We start from the raw sequence: 19,889 nt of genomic DNA, 5'->3' as shown, positions 1-19,889 counted from the left end.
AACTGGTATTCTGCAGGAATGTGTTTTATCTGGGCTTTAAAAAGAAGGCTAATACAAGAGCAGCAAACCCTGGAAATAATACTTTTGAAAGAAGAAGACACCTTGCTGTGATGTGATTTGTAACAACAGCTATAATACAGTCACAAAGACTAACTGTTTGCGGTTCTAATAGGTGTTTACTCCCATGCAGAGATGGCTGGGAATTTTTCATCCAAACATGTTTTGAACTAATTATACTGGTTTTGTCTGAATTCCCAAATTTACTTTTCTTGAAAAAAATTAAACATGGCTTACTTTTTCTGTCCTTTGTGAAAGCTCATAGTAACTTATTATTCAAAGTACTCCTTTCTATTCTTGTACCTTTTTTTAAAAAAAAAAGAAAAATTATTTCTTTGCATTGCAATTAAAACTGAACAATTAATTATATAAGCGATCGAAATGGATGTGTTAGGTCTGAAAAATAAGATAAAATATTTCAGTGAGGTTGCAGCTCTCTTTAGCCACTTGTGTTCAAGGCCCGGTCGGACAGATCCTTGGCAATATGGTCTAGAGTGAGATGCCCCTGCCCATGGCAGGGGGCTTGGAACTAGATGATTTTAAGGTCCTTTTCAACCCAAACCATTCTATGATTCTATGATTCTATGAAAGTAGAACAGCTCAACAGCATTAACATGCACTAGTGTAGACTGCCATTTCTACACTACTGTGTGAAAAATGCAATGAAAACAATGAAACAAAAGATATAACTTTGAAGCTTGGAAAAAATTTTGAATTTTTCCAGACAACTCAAATTTTGAGTTTCTTTACAAAAGAATGCCTTTTTAGTGTTAGGAGTGGAAAGACGTTTGAAGGAAGTGGAAATGGAAACTATAATGATTAATTTCACTATTTATTTTACATTGACATCTTTAGACAGGCATTACACCATGAAGACCAACATACTGCATAAAGTAGGTAACTATAGTATCCATGTGAGCAGAAAACACTGGAATACTTTTCCAGGTGTCACAGCAAAGCTATCAGAGGGAAAGAGGAATGGATTGCATGGAGCTGGGAAGAAGAAAAGTTTTGACAACCAAGACCTCAAATGTCAGGGAAGAGTGAAGGGGCAGCCTATGGCTTTTTCCCTCCACAGGAAAGCATGGGTATTTTGTGGGTGCGAAATCCTGGCCAGCCGGTGTAGCACCAGGAGGCTGAGAACAGCAGTAAGGCAGCAATTTAATGTCTGAGATGTGACAGCTCTGAAAAGGTAAAACTCCAGATGTATGCACACGAGCATGTGCACGTGTATCTCTGCACTTCTCTTGTATAGAAGGATTTTTCAGTGACCTTTCAAAAATTGTTAGCAAGCCTGAGGAATTTCAGTCAACTGATTGGTACTCATGACAAATATATCTCCCATGCAGTTGCTTAGATGTGTTATTTTGGCCATATATTAAAGGTGATAACTTTAGACAACAGGGTTTTTCTTAATGAAGCTATCCTTCAGTCATGTCACCAGATTATTCCAGTGGCAGCAGCCAGTCCTTCTCACAGTCCCTTATGGTTTCCAGAGGCAGACATTTAGCAAGGAAGCATCTTTTGAATTTATTTTCCTATCAGTTTTAGGCAATAAACCATTTGAGATTTCAGTTCCTGTGATCTGGATAATTGTTTTCCCCATTTATAACTAATCACTTACATTTTAAGTTAGAGGTCTGCTCTGGACTTATGTGTTGCTGTGTCCGGGAGGGGACACTGTGACCTGCACATGCCCACACCAGTGCAGAGCCTTACTTGGTGTCTAAGTCTTTTGTTTCCTTCTCCTGGGCATTTCCATTTTCATCCAGTTGCCCATTTAAATCAGGTGCTGAGGCTGCAAAATAACCCCAAGTATTCATTTTCCTCAGAAAAGATCCCCTAACAAAGAACAGTTAATGGAGTGCATGCAACAGATTTTATATGATGTGACTTTGTGGTCATTTTTCATTCATTTTCATCTACTTGAAAATGCAATGCAGTGATCGTGACCATGGTTCTAGAAAAACAGATCTCAATTTTTTAAGAGACTGAAAAAGTGAGTGCATGTGCTTTTATATTAATGAAGGCTACTGTCTTAATTTCACAAAAGTCAGAATAATTATCCAAAATGGAGATTTCGGACAAATGAGGCCAAAAGAAACTTTCTAAAGTACTTAATTTAAATTTAAATATTCAGTGACAAAAATGCACAGTTTCTGCAAACAGCCTGTTAACATGGAAGTTGTAGTTCCTGCCAAACTCCAACAGCTTCTTTTTTCCCTTTTTAAAATAAAGATAGAACACCATTTGCTCAACCAAGTCATTTATGTCAGTGCCCGGAGAAGGTGAGATGCAGCAATGCCAGTGGAATCCTGTATCGTTTCAAATCTCCTGCCTGCTGCTGCTCATCAACCATAGCATTCATTTCATATCTTATGCATTGTGTGATAAGAAAAGAAAAATATTTTCTCCTTGTGTCATGCCAGTTTATAGTGCAAGTTCATCACTGTCACTCAGAGTATGACCAGACTCCTCTTCAGCAAAAGTAATGAAGTGAGATCACCCACATCATAGTTTTCATGAGTTTAAATCTGTATGCCTTATCACTAAACCAAGCATGCCAGTTATTTGCCAGCAACACTTCTAAGCATTATTTAACATCTTACAAGGGACGTGCCAACAGGGTAGTAAAAATATAAATGAGTGTCTTGAACTAAGAGACTTCCTGAGGGTGGGCAATTAAAAACCTGTAGTCTTGATGAAAGGAACATAGGTGGTGGTGGCAGACTATATCTAGTCTCCTGAAGTATCTAAGTCCTGTTCAAGATCTTCCTTCACATGCAGTGAGTAGAACATGCTGGAGAGTAAAAATCTCCACTTCCTACATGACAGCCCACACCATGAGGCTACCGAGGAATCTTCTGAATGTCTTCCCTCCCCACAGAGCCACCTTTCATTTTGGCAAGAGCTACTGAGAGCTTCACCCAGAATAATCTGTGCCCAAAAAAATCTGACGGCAGCTGCTTGCTTTGGTGCAAGAAAAGACCATCATTCTCCAGACTAAGAGTAAACAATAAAGCTTGCAGGGAAGGTGAACCAAACATCTCCTTGCTCCTCTTCAATTATTTTTACTGTCTTAGTTGAGCTTATCTGTGTTGCAGCCCCATTAGATTTATTTAGGAACCCCTCTTCAGTTAGATTTATTTTAAACACTTTTTTGTCTTCTGTTCCTGTGATGTCCCAGTCAAGACTGTAAAGAAAAAAACAGATAAATCAGTTTAAGTTTTCTTTCATTGTTTTCTGTCCACCTCATTTCTGGTTTGTGCTCTTTGCCCCAGTCACTGGGTACAGGCATCCTTGGGCTGGAAAAACAAATCAAACCAAAATTTTTCACTGATTAACCTGTTGGGGTGTTTTATAGTAAAGTAGAGGGAGCAAAGAAGTTTTTAATTGCATCAATTTCTCTTGAATTCTGGGCAATTTATGCTTGCACATTCTTGACTTGCAGCTTTCTACCTCTGCTAGAGTTTCCTCCAACACATTCCTGCATTGGACTAAAGAGCTTCTTAGCCCTCCCCCAGCCAGGCTCATCTGTTACACAATGCTGTGTTTGACTGTACTTGCCTTCAGTTTTTCAAGGGCCATGTTTTGGATGTGTGCTGAAAACAGTGTTGATAACACAAGGATGTTTTCATTATTGCTGAGCAGTACTTACACAGGCTCAAGGACTTTACTGCTCCTCACACCACCCCACTATGGAGGAGGCTGGGGGTGCATGAGAAGTTGGGAGAGGACACAGCCAGGACAGCTGACTCGAGCTGACCAAGGGGATATTCCAGACCATATGGCATCATGCTCAGTATATAAATCTGGGGGAAGAAGGAGGAAGTGGATGATGTTCGGAGTGATGGCATTTGTCTTCCCAAATAACCATTATGTGTGGTGGAGCACTGCTCTCCTTGAATTGATGAACCCCTGCCTGACCATGAGAAGTGGTGAATGAATTCCTTGGTTTGCTTTGCTTGTGCATGTGGCTTTTGTTTTACTTATTAAACTGTCCTTACCTCAAGCCACAGTTTTTCTCGTTTTCACCCTTCTGATTCTCTCCCCCATCCTAGTAGTTGTGTGGCGCTCAGCTGCTGGCTGGGGTTAAACCATGACAGTGGTTTTACAACAGCTACACTTTAAGCCAAAAACACAAAACAAATCTTCATTTATGACATTAAGCAGTCTTGAACTGTCCCGAAGATGAAATGCACTTTTCATTTTGGATATATAGTTTCTTCCAAAGCATTAGTGCTTTTGGCTGGCTAACCATTACATTCCTCCTACCAAATTATTAATTACACAATCTATCAAAGCAAGTAGTCAGATAAATGGTTTGCCATGTTTTCTTTGTCTTTTTGCTGTCTCAAACCATCTTCCCACTCACGCGGAAGGATGAGCACCACAACATATACTCCTTCACTCTTAACCTGAAAGAATTCAAGGTTTGGTATTCGTGACTTAAGCATGGGAGGAAGGAGAGAGTTTTTGCGGCAGGCAAGAAGAGCACTGCTCTCCCCTGCAGTCCTGGTTTCACTCTAAGCCTTAACATGGAGAGGTAATGCAGGCTACAGTGCTGTGAACTATCCTAAACCTAAATTTTCTGATAGGAGGGAAGTCTGTAGGGAGTCTGGGAAGGAGGCACACTTGACTGTAATTTTTCCTGCACCATCATGATACTCATTTCTCTAACATTGCCTAATATTTGACCCCACTGAACTGGTGGAATAAGTTTTTCAGTAATTAAGGTATTAACAATTTAAAAATAAAAATTGAAACTCCTGACAGAAAATCATCCTTCTTCTAAAACAAAGGGATCTAGTGTCTGTCAATTCCCATTTCATACTTTTTGCTTGAATAGCACCTCCTTGGCCCCTATGACACTTCAGAATTCCTTCCAGTCTCCAGTACTAACAAGACTCTTTCATAATATGTTCTTTCTTACATTGTTCTGTTAGTTCTTCAAAATCATGCAAATCAAACAATTCAAAGGTAAGTTTAAATCTTTGCCTGCCTTCTCATGTACGGCCACCAGCTACCCAATTTGATCAACTTGCACATAACTATTAATTTTATTTGCTATTCTTATTTTCAGTATTCTCCTTAGAAAAATAATAATTTCCCTGTTGCCTCCAAGAAACTTCAGAAAATAGTTTAATTCCATGATTTCTGCAGAAATTCAACTCTTAATAGTTCCTTCTGGACAAAGAATAAGTAATGAGTTTATTCCCGCTACATCTTTTCTTTATTAAGAATACATTTTGGAAAGTGGAAAATGTAGCCTGTCTTGCTTGAAATACTCTTGATTCCACAGCAGTTCCAGGTTTTAACTTTGATCTTCTGAATACTATTAAAAAAAAGCATCTGAGTAAGTAAGAGGAATTTTCCAAGTATTTTCTCTTCTTACACTGCAACAAGCACAGAGTAAGTCTTCTCCAGACCTATATCCTGCTGTGCCTGAACCTCAGCCCTGAAGAGGTCATCACCTTCAGTGACCAATCACCTAAGAAATCTGGCCACTCACTCCTGACAATAAATCTGATGTAACTGTATGCCTTGTCACTCCTTAACTCTTTGTTGTCAAAGTGATTTGGACTTCAAAAGACCTACTGGTGGAAGTTTCTAAGCTAGCCATGTCTCCTTGGCAGGCACCTGGATGCTAACTTCTGCCATTGAGCAGTACAGCTCCAGATTTTTAGGTTTCTTTTGCTTTGATCCCCCTCTAGCATGAAAGCTGTATCCATCTAGCATTGTCACTTCAAATTTTGGAAGTGAGAAAATGAAGCACCTGCTGTGCCTCCAAAAGCTGCAATTAGATGTGATAATGGTGTTTCTACATAACAGCTGATGATTTTCCCCTACCGCAGTGAAAACTGTGGCAATATATAAAATTATCTCTTAGCTAACAGTTCAAAACACATCCAGAAATGTTAGTATGGACACAGATAGGTGTTCGTTCTGATCAAACACTTCTAGATGGAGCGTTTTCAGTGTAATTTTTCATAAAAAAAATATTAAGGGGCAGCAAAAATGTGGGATGAGTTAAATCTTACAGGCTATTTGGATATAATGCGACACTTTCTGATGAGCAAAATTTTGCAAATTTTTTTTTATTAATATTGTTGTATTGATTGCAATGAGATGATACAGGCAGCTTATATTTTACTTGCAGACCTTTTTTCTCAGTTAACCCTGCATTAGGACCGGATTTTTGGGTACTGATGACATCAGAAAGAAAACAGACAATTCGGAGCCAATTTAGGTTTCAAAGCCTTGAACAGCTCTGTAAAATTGTCTCTACACTAAAATGAAGTAGCTTTTCAGTCACACTCCACTCATCAGTGTTTTCTACTGACTAATGGAAGTTGTTCAACATGCAAACTGATGCGAGTCCTTCTTCTAAGATTACTATTCATATTCTAGAGAAACAGTAGGTTTAACATAGGACAGTGGGTTCCAGTTCTGGCCACAGACATGTAAATGTAGGTGTTATGACAATTGCTGTATGTCTCCAGATAAACTGTACTCAATGCTGTATAACGTTTTCTGAGCTATTTTATGAAGGAAGAGCTGGTTTTCATGTGGAAGAATTAGAGTCCATGTGATATGTGCTCTCTGTCTTTGGGGACAGCATGAGTGGGCAGACTCAGAAAAAAAAAAAGTATGCTCACATATCAATTTTGTCAGGTTAATCTGATTTCTAATTTCAGTTTAGATTCTATTATTTTGACAAAGATGCTGCATGCGTAGGGCAAAAATAACAACTACATTATATTACTTGCCAGTCTGAAATGATAGAACTGAAGGATTCTGAGACTTTTAAAGGTCTCTGACCTTGCAGACAGATAAAGATTTGAGAGAAATAAAGACCTACTCACCAAGTGCCTGTTTCCCATTACCCTGAGCTGCCAGCATCTGGCATTCTGGGATTTCAGACCTCAGGGTTTCACAGAGAATCCTGAAATATGGGGTACAGGAGGAACCTCTCCAAAACTCCCTTGCAACCACCTTTTTGATGGTTTTGTTCTCTGTGGAAACAGAACTACATTCTTCTACTGCAAAGTTGTTTTAATTCCTTTCCTTCCTGAGATTTTGAGATCTGTGCTCATTTCTGTGTGCTTGCTTGCTTGATAGAGAAAGGTATTGACCAACCAGGAAAAATGAAAGGATAAAATGAAACAAAAGAAAGACTCCTAAATGTATATGCATTGATTAACAGATGGCCGAGGAGAGTGGGATGGCAAAAGCATGATGCCCTATAAATAACTGAAGGATGGAGTTAAAAGTTTTGGGCTAACAGAAGACATTTTTTATGAAATTTCAAGATTTTATCATAAAAGGATCAAGAAATGTTATATAAATACTTAAAAATAATGGTCACTCCACTTACCTTCAATATTTCCAAACGCTCCAAAAGGTATAAGCCATCCTTTTCTGTAGACAACGACATTCCATGCTGAAGCAGCATTTGAAAATATTACAGTTAATACCCAAAGAAGCTGATTTTAGTTAAAATTGTGCCCAGGTAATGAAGGTGTTTAGTGGCCAAAGTCATCCTGTCACTTGATAACAAGATGTCTCAAAAACACCCAACAAAGAAACAAAAAGAGTAAAACCAAAGGCAGTGAATTTAAGGGTTAAATGCCTTTTTTTTTTTATTGTATTTGTTTCTGTTTGGGGTGTGTCTGATTAAACTTTGAGGCAGATTAGAATAAATTTCTTTTCCACAATAAAAATTAATAAGGACTATGATTTACCTATTTTAGGGAAAATGTCCAAAATAAATTCTTCAAATATTAAATTCCATACAGGATGCTAATCCTAAGAGAAACAGTAATAGCTTCTTTTGATACGAGAAGATAATAAAATATACGGCAGATTTGCCACATGCCCTTATGTTTTTTTTTTTATTTTTTTTATTTTTTTATTTTCTGTTTTGTCTTTAATCCTTCTGATGTCATATGACTGACCACCATTTGTTGTAACCTGATGTCTCCTCAAAATTTTTCCGAAAGCTCACTGTGGCCAACTCTGTACTAAAGATGCTACCTGCACATAGTTGAAGACAAGAGCTAAAAAAAGACATAATTTGTACAAACCCTAAGTAAAATTCAGATGCATCATTTCAAAATTGCAATATGAACTAATTTGCTCTTAATTGTAACTCTGTCTGAATTTTCTTTACATCTCCCACATGAAGAAATTAGCCAAACATCTCAACTTCTGCTACACTGAAAACGTGATGCAATTCAAACGTCTTGGTGTTTAGCTTCTAGCTAACACTTGGGCCAATTTGGAAGTTAGCATGTCTATACTCAGGGTACCTTGACATTCACATATTAGCTCAGATCAGGAAGAGTGAATTTCCTGATGGTCTCCATCTACCAAATTTTGGTCTACCGTGATAAAACAGTTTCAGAGCATGTGAACTGGGGGAGTTTTTTGGATGAAACTGAATTGGAAGATGCCCAACTAGTGGGCATTCATCTCACACTCTTAGAGAATGTAGACACGGCTTCTGTTAGTGGTTGTAAAATTCATGCAGACCTGTATATTAAATGTCAGTCTCAGTAAGGGGTGGGACACAATCACTGCTCCTTCTAGAAGGGATGGCTCAGGGTGGGTCATGGATCTATGAACTCACAAGGAGGGTGTGCTCCTTGGAGGATGTTCATGGAAGTTATGTATGAATTTTTAAATAATTTCTAGAGAAAAAACAGTATTGGCTGCTGCTCCCGGAACTACTTCTGATCTGCAACCAATTCAGCCAAGCCTATCAGCTGGGCTTGCACAGCTTATTCCTTCTCAAGCTTTCGGATTTTAGTGCTGGGATTCTTTCATTACTTTCTGAATCTTTCATTGCTTCCTACACAATGTCATGGTTCCAGCAGGAGGTGCTGACAAGACCCACTACAATTCTTGTGACATGGATTGAAAGCCTTATGGTGATTACAGTAGTCTATAAACTCTTTGAAGATGTTCTCTCTCTTAGTTTTGCCTAGAAGCACACCATTTTGTATGCTGCCAGGCTGTTCATCACTGCAAGAAAAGCATAGCAAATAGTGATGAGGACATTGGCTTTAAAGATGCACTTTCGGCCCAAATGAAGCCTTTAACAGAAATGTACTCTGTGGAAATCCTCTTTAAAATGGGATACATTGCTTGGGCACCCTGAGTTTAAAAACAGTATAAAAATTCAGTCCCTAGCATCCTGCACAAATGTTCTAGCCACCCTGCTCTGTCATGAAAAAGGAGACAATAATCACTTTTCCTCCCTCAACCCTCTACTACTTCACTGCAGGTTTGGGGTCACTGCTCTGCCCATTGAGATAGCAGCTCTCAGGGCAGGAGTCATCTCTGAGTCTCGCAGTGCCTCTATGAATCTCAGGGCCAGGGTGGTTTAATATCTCTTCTGGATAGCTCTGCCTTGCCTTGAAGAAAGTTTTTGAATTGGAGTTTGGCATTTTCGTGGGGGTCAATGACCTGCTTTGGGGATTGGGTATCTGGAAGTTGGGCAGTACAGCATCCAGCAAACAGAGACAGAAAAATACAAACAAGCAAGCAAACAGAACTCCCCCCTCCAAAAAAAAAAAAAAAAAGGAACAAAAACCAACATACACGCACAAATCATTATGACTGTCTCCTAATTTCATAGAAGCAAACAGTTTCAGAATCAGAATATAGAGATTTCATATTTCAGGTTAGGAAATACACAGACAGTACTTTCTTAAAAGAAACATCATCTGGGCATCACTGGCATACTGGGCATCACTGACCCTGTCTCCTGGTGGCAGAGATTAATTGACCACTTCTGCCTCTTGTGTCTGCTTTCCTTCTCTCATACAAACACAGCAAATTCCTAGCAGAAGGCTTTTACAGATAATTTCCATTGTTTATTATTTTTGCTGAGAGCAGGTAGAACTCCCATATTCACTTCTTCACAGTTTAGCTGGCTGCCATATTAAAAAAAATATGAAAAAACTCCCAAAACCACAGAAATTTAAGCACCAAAATTACATTCCTGAAATAAATAAGTACAATACACCCAACTCTGAAAAAAAAAAAAAATTGAAACAGCTTACCATATGGGACTCTGTCAAGCTCTGTGCCTGTGGGTGTAGGCTAAGTATCACAAAACACCTCTTTGTATCTGAATGTTTTTATTTTTAAAACATATAAAGGCAAAACAACAACAATGAAAGGAATATGTCAGTATTTTCCACACATAGTGTTTCCTGTACAGCAGATATATATGAACTCAGAGTAATAGAGTCAAAACCACATACACCCACCTTCTGTCCACCCACATATACAAGGACAATTATAATCCAAATGACAAGATGAGTTTAAAAGGTTTTTCTTCCAGCTTGTGTGGTCTTTATTACAGAACCTCCTCTAGTCTGAATAATACGGCCAGACAAGATCCCTAATATTTTAGATATATAGACCATAACTTCTGCTTAAGCTGTAGCATATCTTTCAGGCAGAGTACTTTTTGGATAGAAATATTTAAAGGATGGAGAATCCTGTATTTTTCTAGGTAAATTGGTACAGTGTTTTTTTACTCTTGCTACTAAATTGCATATAATTTCTATTCTGAATTTGTCTAAATTCAATTTCCAGGCATTGGATTTCATTATCCTTATTTTACTAAATTAAAGAAGTCATTATAGGAAGTCTTCTCTCCATAGAGGTACTTCTGAAGGTCATGATCATGTGCTAGATTAATTAACTATCTTGAGTTTCTTAATTCTCTCTAGACCTGAAATCAAGTTTGTAGCCCTTTACTGAACTTTTCTAATCTTTCAGCATATTTCCTGAAGCCTGGGAAGAATGTCTCAGCCTCGTAGGAACCTTACTGTGATGACACAGGACTGCCAAGTCCCTATCCCTTCCAACAATCCTCAGCTCAAACATCCAAGGACTATATTCACCTTTGTGGCTTCAACACTACAATGGAATTGTACACAAATTATGTAGCTCCTGTATGTTTGACTTTTTCTTTAGGTATGCCAAAAGTCCTTTCTTTCTGATGAACCTATATAATTGCTTTGTCCTCAGCAACATATAGCATTTTATCATGTTTTGTGTAATCTACTATTTTTTCCTGATAAGGACATTTTCTATTTTATCCAGATCATACTTAACGGTTATTCAAAAGCACTAATCTCAGGAACTAAAGAAATATTTATGCATAAAAAGGATCACACTATTTGAACATAATGAAGCAAATTTTAAGTAGTACAATGGAGACTGTCAGATTATTTGTTTTGTGAAACAAAATAACACACAAGACCAAATTATCTGAAGATTTTTAAAGTCGATATGATACACTGTTATCCAGCAAACTTATGGTTTTAACTGAAAACAATCTAGTATGTTTGGCAAGAACAAGTTCCCTACTAAACCCATGAGAATTTGTATGAGCTGTACATGCACCCCTTGGAACCCTCAAGCAACACTCCTATGTAGCATGTATATAGGTCAGGTAGCACACCATGCCACAAAGTTAAGATTGAGTCCTTACTAGTTCTTGTAAAATTTCTATCATTTTCTGTCAAATGTTTCTTCAGAGACTGAAAAGTTTTTAAAATTTCAATTCCTGCCTGTGCTTGGATTTCACTTGCAATGTTTATTTCACTGATATATTTTAACTTCCTGTACCTTTAAAACAAGGTATCCTACAAACTTTATCAGGAAACCTAACTCCTGCACAAACAGCAAATGTGACAGTCACAATGGATACCACTTTACACTGCTTTTGACTCACTTTTCCAGTCCAAAGTGCATGAAATGTTCACTCAAAAATGCTAACTTAAATGGATGAAAAGTCATTATTTAAAAATTGGTTTCATCTGAAAGCCCCTGCAAATTTGTTTGATTTCTTCTCAGCAAGTGTAGCGCTTAAAGCAGTCAGTTAAATATCAGACACCTAACAGGACTGGGGTTTGGTTCTCCTTTTGGAAGGGCAGGGTACTAGAAGTGACAGCAAACATCCAGATCTGAGCTGTATCTTAGTGGCCAAATCAGTATTTCCTCTGGGGTCTCATCACAGAAGTCAGGGCTGAAGATGGGGATCCGGAAAGAGCCCAGTCTGATTTCAGCATTCATCTGAGAGTTGTTAAAGAGGACATTCAGAAAGAAGATTACTTACTCCTTGTAAATGGAACATGAATTTTATCTGCAAATCTCAAAGAGAAAATGATTGTAGAATTCTCAATTCCACAGTCATTTCGTGGCATACAGTTGTGCTTTAAGAGGATGTAAGAGGGTACCTTGATTGCTAATTTGGGAATTCAACATAGTTACTTCAACTATAAGGACAATGCATCCAGAAATTAATGAATTAATGTGGCAGATTTTCTGCAGATTAATGAATATAATCACAAAGAACAAAACAAATGAAGACTTCCAAAGAGAGCAAATTCACTTAAAAAAATATTCATATTTATATCTAATTACAGCTCTGCTAAGGATAAGCATCCATGAGCCCAGAGCGTTTTTCATATTCTGGAAGAGATTTTCCTCTCATTAGAACTTTTTGAGTTTTTGCTTTTTTCGTCACAGACTAGCAAACTGATCAAAAATATTAGAAAGGTGTTTTTAAGACTGTCAGGATGACATGAGAACTCTTAATCACACTTTACAAGTTTCCATGAGAGGGAAGGTACAATTGCTTTGTCCAATAAAATAAAAACTAAATTGGGTCCTAGTCTCAGCAATTAAGACTGTAAATACTGAGGAAGCAGCTGAATGCTCTGTCAGGGCAAATAGATTGTTTTCCTATATTCACAGTGCATAACTGGAGGGATAACATGCTCAGGCAGTACTCTGTACGCACATGTAGTCCAAATTTCAGGAGGGTTTCTAATAGGGAAATGCTGTTTCTTGATACCTGACAAATCAAGGGGCAGGCTGAAAGATTTGTGCAAAAACTTTTCTTTTGTGGGTTTTATTTCTTTGGTTGTTTGGTTTTGCTTTTGTTTGGTTGGTTGTTGAGTTTTTTAAGAACAAAAAAAAAGAAATCTAGGTTTTCTTCTCAGGTAGATTAGAAAAAGTCTTGAGATCATTTGAAAATTCCCAGGCTAGATACATAGTCTCCTGTCCTAAGCCTTATTAGAAACATAAGTCATCATTTCCTTCTACCTTAATGAAAGCAGTGTAGTTAAATCCAGAGTAATCATTTTATGACACAGAGCTGCATCTCTCCAGCATACTTGCATAATAATCAACTGAAGCAAATTTTCAATAACATCAGGGCAGCAGAAGCAGAGCTGCAGAACATACTGAAGCCATAGTAGATAGGCTGGTATGTTTATTTGTCACATTTATTTATCTAACTACCTTGATTGCTTGTATTGAAGATGTCTGAAACAGTAAAATCACTTGAGTTTTATAAAATAGTTATTCTTATCTCTGTTACTTTAAGTACTCTTTGACTAATTTACATCAATACAGGATCATAAATATGAACTTAGTCCTGCAACAGTTACCAGGAAAGCACTCCTTATTTACTCAGCTGTTAAAATAAATTCAGATACTTCCATGATAATATTACAAATATATGGCTATGTTAATAACATCTCTTGAGGATGAGCTACAGAAATAGAGATTACTTGGGAATATTTGCAGCAACATATATAGTTGCAGATTTCCAAAAACATTTTCTTTGAAATACACACACTATTTCTATCATGCTATCATCAGTCTTCTGAGTAATTAGCTTTTAATAGTCCCCTTAGAAAGCTGATAGGTCTAAGCAAAGGTTGTATAATTTCTGCTTATCATTTAGGTAAGTTAGCAGGTCTTCACCAAAGGAAAACATCTCTGGCAAATAGTACACCTCAACTCATTACTGAAATATGTGGGCTGCTTCTCTGATGCAATTGCTAACAATATTAGTAGTAACTACAAAGTTATTTGTATCCATAAACAGGTATTAAAGGCCTTCAGACTTACATTTATAAAAAATTCATCTGGTTTTATGGCAATAGGAACAGTACTATTGCTAAAAAATAAAGTGATTTCTAAATTACTGATTATTGCTTTATTAATTACCAAATAATTGAATTATGAATAAAACTAAATTTGACTATGGGAAGTTTGGAGATTTATAAAATTCTTAAAGAAATATAAATACTCCTATATATGAAATAAGCAGGGAACCAGTGACAGCAGACAGATATGATAATTTGTCTAACTGACAAGAATATTGGTTAAAAATACACAGCCTTTGCTTAACAGCTCCATCCTGCTGTCCTTCCGCTGGTGCAGATCCAGAGTCCATCCTGCACAGGGACAGCCACAGACCTGTGCTCTCCTACCAAAATGTAGTTGGGCACTCAGCATGCTGTAGCGTCAGCCTTCTGATTTTGTCATTGTGAGTTTTACAGTATGGTGGGCTTCCTCTTCTGCTTACTGTTATGAAAATTACTCCTTAGAAATGCTTTTGTTATATTCAGCTGGCTGTAGCTTTACAGAGGCAAAAGAGATTTCTTCCATTCCGTGCAAAGCCTGCACACCTCTTGTCTCATGTCTACTACTGCTCTATCACAATTTCTGATAATATACGGTATTCACACAGTCTATGGTTTGACTAGATTTCTTTCCTGAACCTTATCATGCATAAGGAGATAACCTAGACCACAGATATATGTGAAAACTGATTATTTTATTAGTTGAGCCTTCTTTAATTGCATCAAAATGCTCTTATGACTAATATGCAGATGGATATTTACTGAACTTAGTTCCAGCATCTTGAACAAACACATGTTCTCAAGGCATTTTGATGGGTGAAGGAGTATAACCAAACAAATGTTATGAGTATGGTAGTGGGTGACAGACTGCTGCATGTGCACTCACTTTTTCTTTTTCTTTTTTTTTAATTCAAATTGCATTTGAAATGCTATCTGCATATGAGATTTTACTGCCAACTAGATTGTGCTGTGGAAAACAAGATTGAACAGAGTTAAGAAGCAAGGTACAGGCTTACCCAACTCGATGGACTGGGTGAGAGACTCAAAAGATGCATAACTTCAGGGCTTCCAATACAGTGTCTTAGATCACTAAATTTGCTTATAAGGAATCAATAGGTGCCTGTCTGAAACAAGGCAGTCAGCTTGGGCTGATAAATTCCCTTACAACCACCTACTTACTCTTTCTGAATACATGGCTTAATCACCAAGCAAAGGGACTGATTCCAGGTCTAAGCCAGACAAATAACCGTGTAATTTTGTGATGCGGCTGCCTGGCTTGAACTTCAGCTTTTGCATGATAGCTTTTGACCTGTACTTTTGCAATACAGAGTAAGCAGCATAAATTGTCATGACCAAGTATCATCCAGAGATTCCCAGCCAGTGTTGCAAGGCCTCTCAGCTCCCAAGGAAAAATTGCTTTTTGTTTCCTATTCTTTGGGTTTTTTTCTTCAGGTGAAAAAAGTAATGAAGAAGTAAGGAGCTGACTTCTTACTACCCAGCAATTTTTAGAAGCTTTGCTGGAATAGGAAGGATACAAAATAGTCACTGGTTGAAACTAACATTTTTTTTCACTTGTGATAAAATGGTCAAACTGGGTGGTGCATCCATCCTGGACAGTGGCTTGGCTTTCCCCATGCTACCATCCCAGAAACTGTATTTCAGAAAACTCTGTAAGACTGTGACAATTTCCCTATATGCTCTATTAAGTGCAGTGTTGCTAAAATACAGTTCCAGCACTGTTATACTATAATTTTATATATGGTCTGCATATAATGCATACAATATACATGTGTTCTTGTGAGCATGTGTGTCTGTGTGCACACCTGGTAAGAGAACTACTGTATATACCTACTGTGCTCCCCAGCACAATTTGTGCAACAAACACCATCTGTTCAGCTGTGTCTGTATGTGCAACAGACACTCAGTCTGAGCAAAGACACTCTATAAGCATGAATTAAGTTACCCTCAGTATGAAAAGCAGTTTATTGATCCAGTCCCTGATAGATTTCCTTTTCATTCAATTTTTACCTACTGTTAGCAAATCATACAGCTTTAAAGGGAAAATTCAGCAACTGGTGTTTCTCTTGGGTGCTGTGTATCTGGAAGACCTAGAGCTTTAAAAGCTTTTGAACTTCCAAGAGTATACCTATTCTGCAGCAGAAAAAAAAATCAAAGCAAAAAAACAAAGCACAAAAGAAACAGAAAGCTGTAACATGCTTCTTTGGGAAGAGCAGGAGAGCTAGGCTTAAATCCTTAATTTTTCTGAGCCAAACCAGGGAGAAAACTTAAGTATCGTCCCAATTCTTCAGCATCAGGCTGTAAGCTATTTATTTCCCACACTTCATAAAAAAAGGAACTGCTTCAGTCTCTGGACAAAACATAAAAAGAGCTGAAATCCCAGTAACATTTCCAGCTGTAATTTGAGATTTATAGCTACTATTGGCACTTTTCTTTGGAAGAAGTATTCTTCAAAAGAACAATGTATTCTTCAGATGGACAATGGCCTGATTGACTATGACAACCTGTTTGTGAATTTTTTGTTAGACCAGGAAGATTCCTGCTTTTTTTGTTTGTTTTTAAAATGAAGCTAATACACTTTCGAAAGCTTTTGTGTTATCCTAGTGAGGCATATTAGTTGGGGTTTGGGAGGAGAGTCTCACTTTTTCTGTATGCAACTTCCTTTTCCCTCCTCTCCTTCATGCCCAGGTATTTTTTTCATCATAACTTAGTTTTTTTCCTGCTCCTCCTTGATCTCTATTCTAACATAGGCAAGTCAAATAAGTGGTTAGGACTCCTAATCTTTGCCTAATATGTTAGACTTGGGTCCTGGCTTTGAATTGGATCTGACAGAATGCATGTGCCTCTGCAGGGACTTACTTTGGCATGGTACTATTTATGTTGCCTGCTGTACTAATTGTGAGTAAGCATTTTGCCCCCTTCCTTTTAGATTCCTTTGCTCTTTGGTAAGTAAATCAAACAATAACAACTTTCTTTTCCTTCTTCTTTATTGCTTTATTGTATTATGGCTGCCTTAGCAATATCAGGTGAGTGATATTGACAGCTGTCTTCCCACAAATGTCAAAATACTAATTGCCTGCTGCCACAGGAGACTATCGTGTTCAAATTCCCAGGACTCATTGCTCTCACTCCAGATATAAAGACCTCTGTTAAGACCGATACAACTTATTAATAAAAAAGACCAGTCATTAATGATAAATGGCTTGTAGTGTACATTAAGAATTATATAACCAGAGAGATATGCAGGGTTTTGTGATCTCAAATACTCAGATGCACTTGATATTTACAATGAATTAGATTCTTCCACAATAGCAATATTACAAGGAAGTTTATTTTGTCATGCTCTGATTTCATAAAATAACATCTTCCAGTATAGCTTCCCTATCCTCAGTAAAACAAGCAACCTTTTGTGTATTCCAGTACTAACACAGAATGCAGATCCTGAAGAGCATCTTAAATATATTGAGAGGAATAAATGATTGTATGATTTTAATATGATTGAATACAGGATACAGCAAAAGATACAAGGCAGCATTTCCCAGAATTTCTTCAACGAAGTCAGAGTCACCAGAAGAGGCACTTACAATGAAAATTGTACTATAGCCTTTGGCAAATGGTGAAGATAAATTACGTGAATTAACAAAAAACTGGGAACAGAGTGTGTTTGATGGATTCAGAACAGGATTTGAAGTTAAAGAATGACACATAGACAGAAAGAAAGATGTCAAAGTACCTGGAAATCAAAAGCTCATATGTAAAGGAATAGACTAATAGGTAGGAATTTTATTTCCTTTTCTACCCTCGACTTGCCACATGACCTTGAGTTAGTCTCTTGACTTCTCTGTTGGGTTTGGAATAATGGTGTGCTGGTTTTCTTGCACAAAATGTTCATAAAAAGGATTCTTTCCGTTGTTCTTTTTCTGGTTGGGTGGGGTTTTTTTTGTTTGTTTCGGCTTCAGGTGGGGGGGGAAGAGGGGAGGGGTGAGTGTTTTTTTGTTTGTTTGTGGTTTTGTTTTGGGTTTTTTTTTTCATTGGAAACAGATACTGAAGCACCAAAAATTTTAAGTAAAAAAATACTGAGAGCTTTTAAAGTTACAGAATCCAAAAGGAATCCTTCATCTGCATTTCGCATCATCCCCATTCCCGTATGCATCCCATATTTTCAGGGGATATTTCAAGAAATTCAATCACCTTCCGCAAAAAATGTTTGTCAAGAAACACATTTTCCCATCAAAGTTAAGATGTCATAGTCATAGAGTAAGCAAGAAGGAAATACTGAAGGCTGGCGAACAGAATTAGCTTTTCCAAACACATAATTCACAGGACCTCCAAAGAGTCTCTCTGAAATGCCTTTCCTATCCCCTCACTTCCTGACAAAGCAAATTAAATGTTACTAACTCCTCAGTTTCATCAAGCGTTTGTTCCCCTTCAAAGTTAAGTGCTTGGTTATTTTAGTTTTCAGCTTCCCGGAAGCTCACATGGCAGTGTGTTAGCTTTATTTTATTAACAAAGGACTGGTTTTTTTTGTGCTAGTTGCTCACACATCCCTCCTGAAGACACCTGCAGTTTTCAAGCAGCTTTGACTGAGCCAGAACTGTGGCTCACTTAATATTTTCCAGGCTTCACTGAGGCTGATGTTAGTTTTTGAGGAAGAGAAGACAGATAAGAGAGTTCCTTATTTTACTCTTCTTTTACAACCTTGGTACATAAATAAAACATGGGCAGTAATTTATAAGAGCTCTAAAGTAATTCTGCTTGTCTTATTGTGCTTGTTATTGCTTCTACTGGCTCCAGCCTAGACAAACTCTTATTTCATGGCCACAACTACACAATTACACCTTTCTCATACAGAGAAAATCCCAGAAGATAGTGTGCTTGATTCCTGCATGCCTTGTGTCGTCATGTACAGGAAGATGGTTGCAAATTGTTGCTTTTCTAAAGTAGTATTTTGCACTTGGGAAAACAGAAACAGGAGAAAGCACAAAGCAGTGGAGAAAAAAATGAAATCAGTGGAGAAAAGGATCAGTCTTTAACAGCTGTAAATGTATATGTAAACCATAGAAATTAACTGACCTAGAGCAATTACAGTAATTAAAATAGCATGGATTTGTGTGGATAGCTTCTTAAGTATTTTTTCTTTATTTGTCATCCAATGTTACCTTTCATTACTGTATAATAAACATTTAAAGCAATTATTGAAAGGGTGCAAGCCCTGTCAAGCACCTGTGACGCCACCAATAATCTTTGCTAATTGAAAGAGTATGTTTCTTCCCCAAGTTGCTCCTTGAAAACCCCTGCATGACAAATAGTTCAAGAGTCTCATATTCTGTGATAAATAAACAAAATGAATCATGAATTCTTTAAAAGATATTTAGAAAGATTACTAGTCTTTCAGTTAAGCCTTTTCTGAATGACCCTGACTGTTTCAGAACATTACAATATTACTTGACATTTCTATGTACAATAGATTAAGGCTTGGCATAGTTTAGATTAAACTTATTAATATTAATATCAATGTTAATATTGCAGTTATGATGATGCATAGTATTTAAGTAATTATTTAGATGATAGAAAAAAAATAGACTTTTTAGCTAAAGGCATTATTTAAAAGAGAAAAGAAAGACATAAGTGCAATTGGATACTCAAGTTATTTGAAAACATAAGAATTTTTCAACATGAGGAGTCTAGCTCTGAAATGGATGATACTGAACTTTCAAAAGTAGTCCTTTCTAATACTTTTTAGCTTGTTAGTAGAACTGAACACCTCATTTCAACATTGGATGCTTTCCTTATGAGTTGTAAACTAATGTCCATGGAAAGGGTTGTTTGAAGACTTTCTTAGTACCTATT

This window comes from Pezoporus flaviventris, unplaced genomic scaffold (genome assembly GCF_033815535.1).
Source record: "Pezoporus flaviventris isolate CSIRO_AGI_PZ_B2104156 unplaced genomic scaffold, CSIRO_AGI_Pfla_v1 ptg000066l, whole genome shotgun sequence".
Classification (NCBI taxonomy): domain Eukaryota; kingdom Metazoa; phylum Chordata; class Aves; order Psittaciformes; family Psittacidae; genus Pezoporus; species Pezoporus flaviventris.
The sequence above is the reverse complement of the archived record's forward strand: the minus strand, read 5'-3'. Positions refer to the sequence as shown.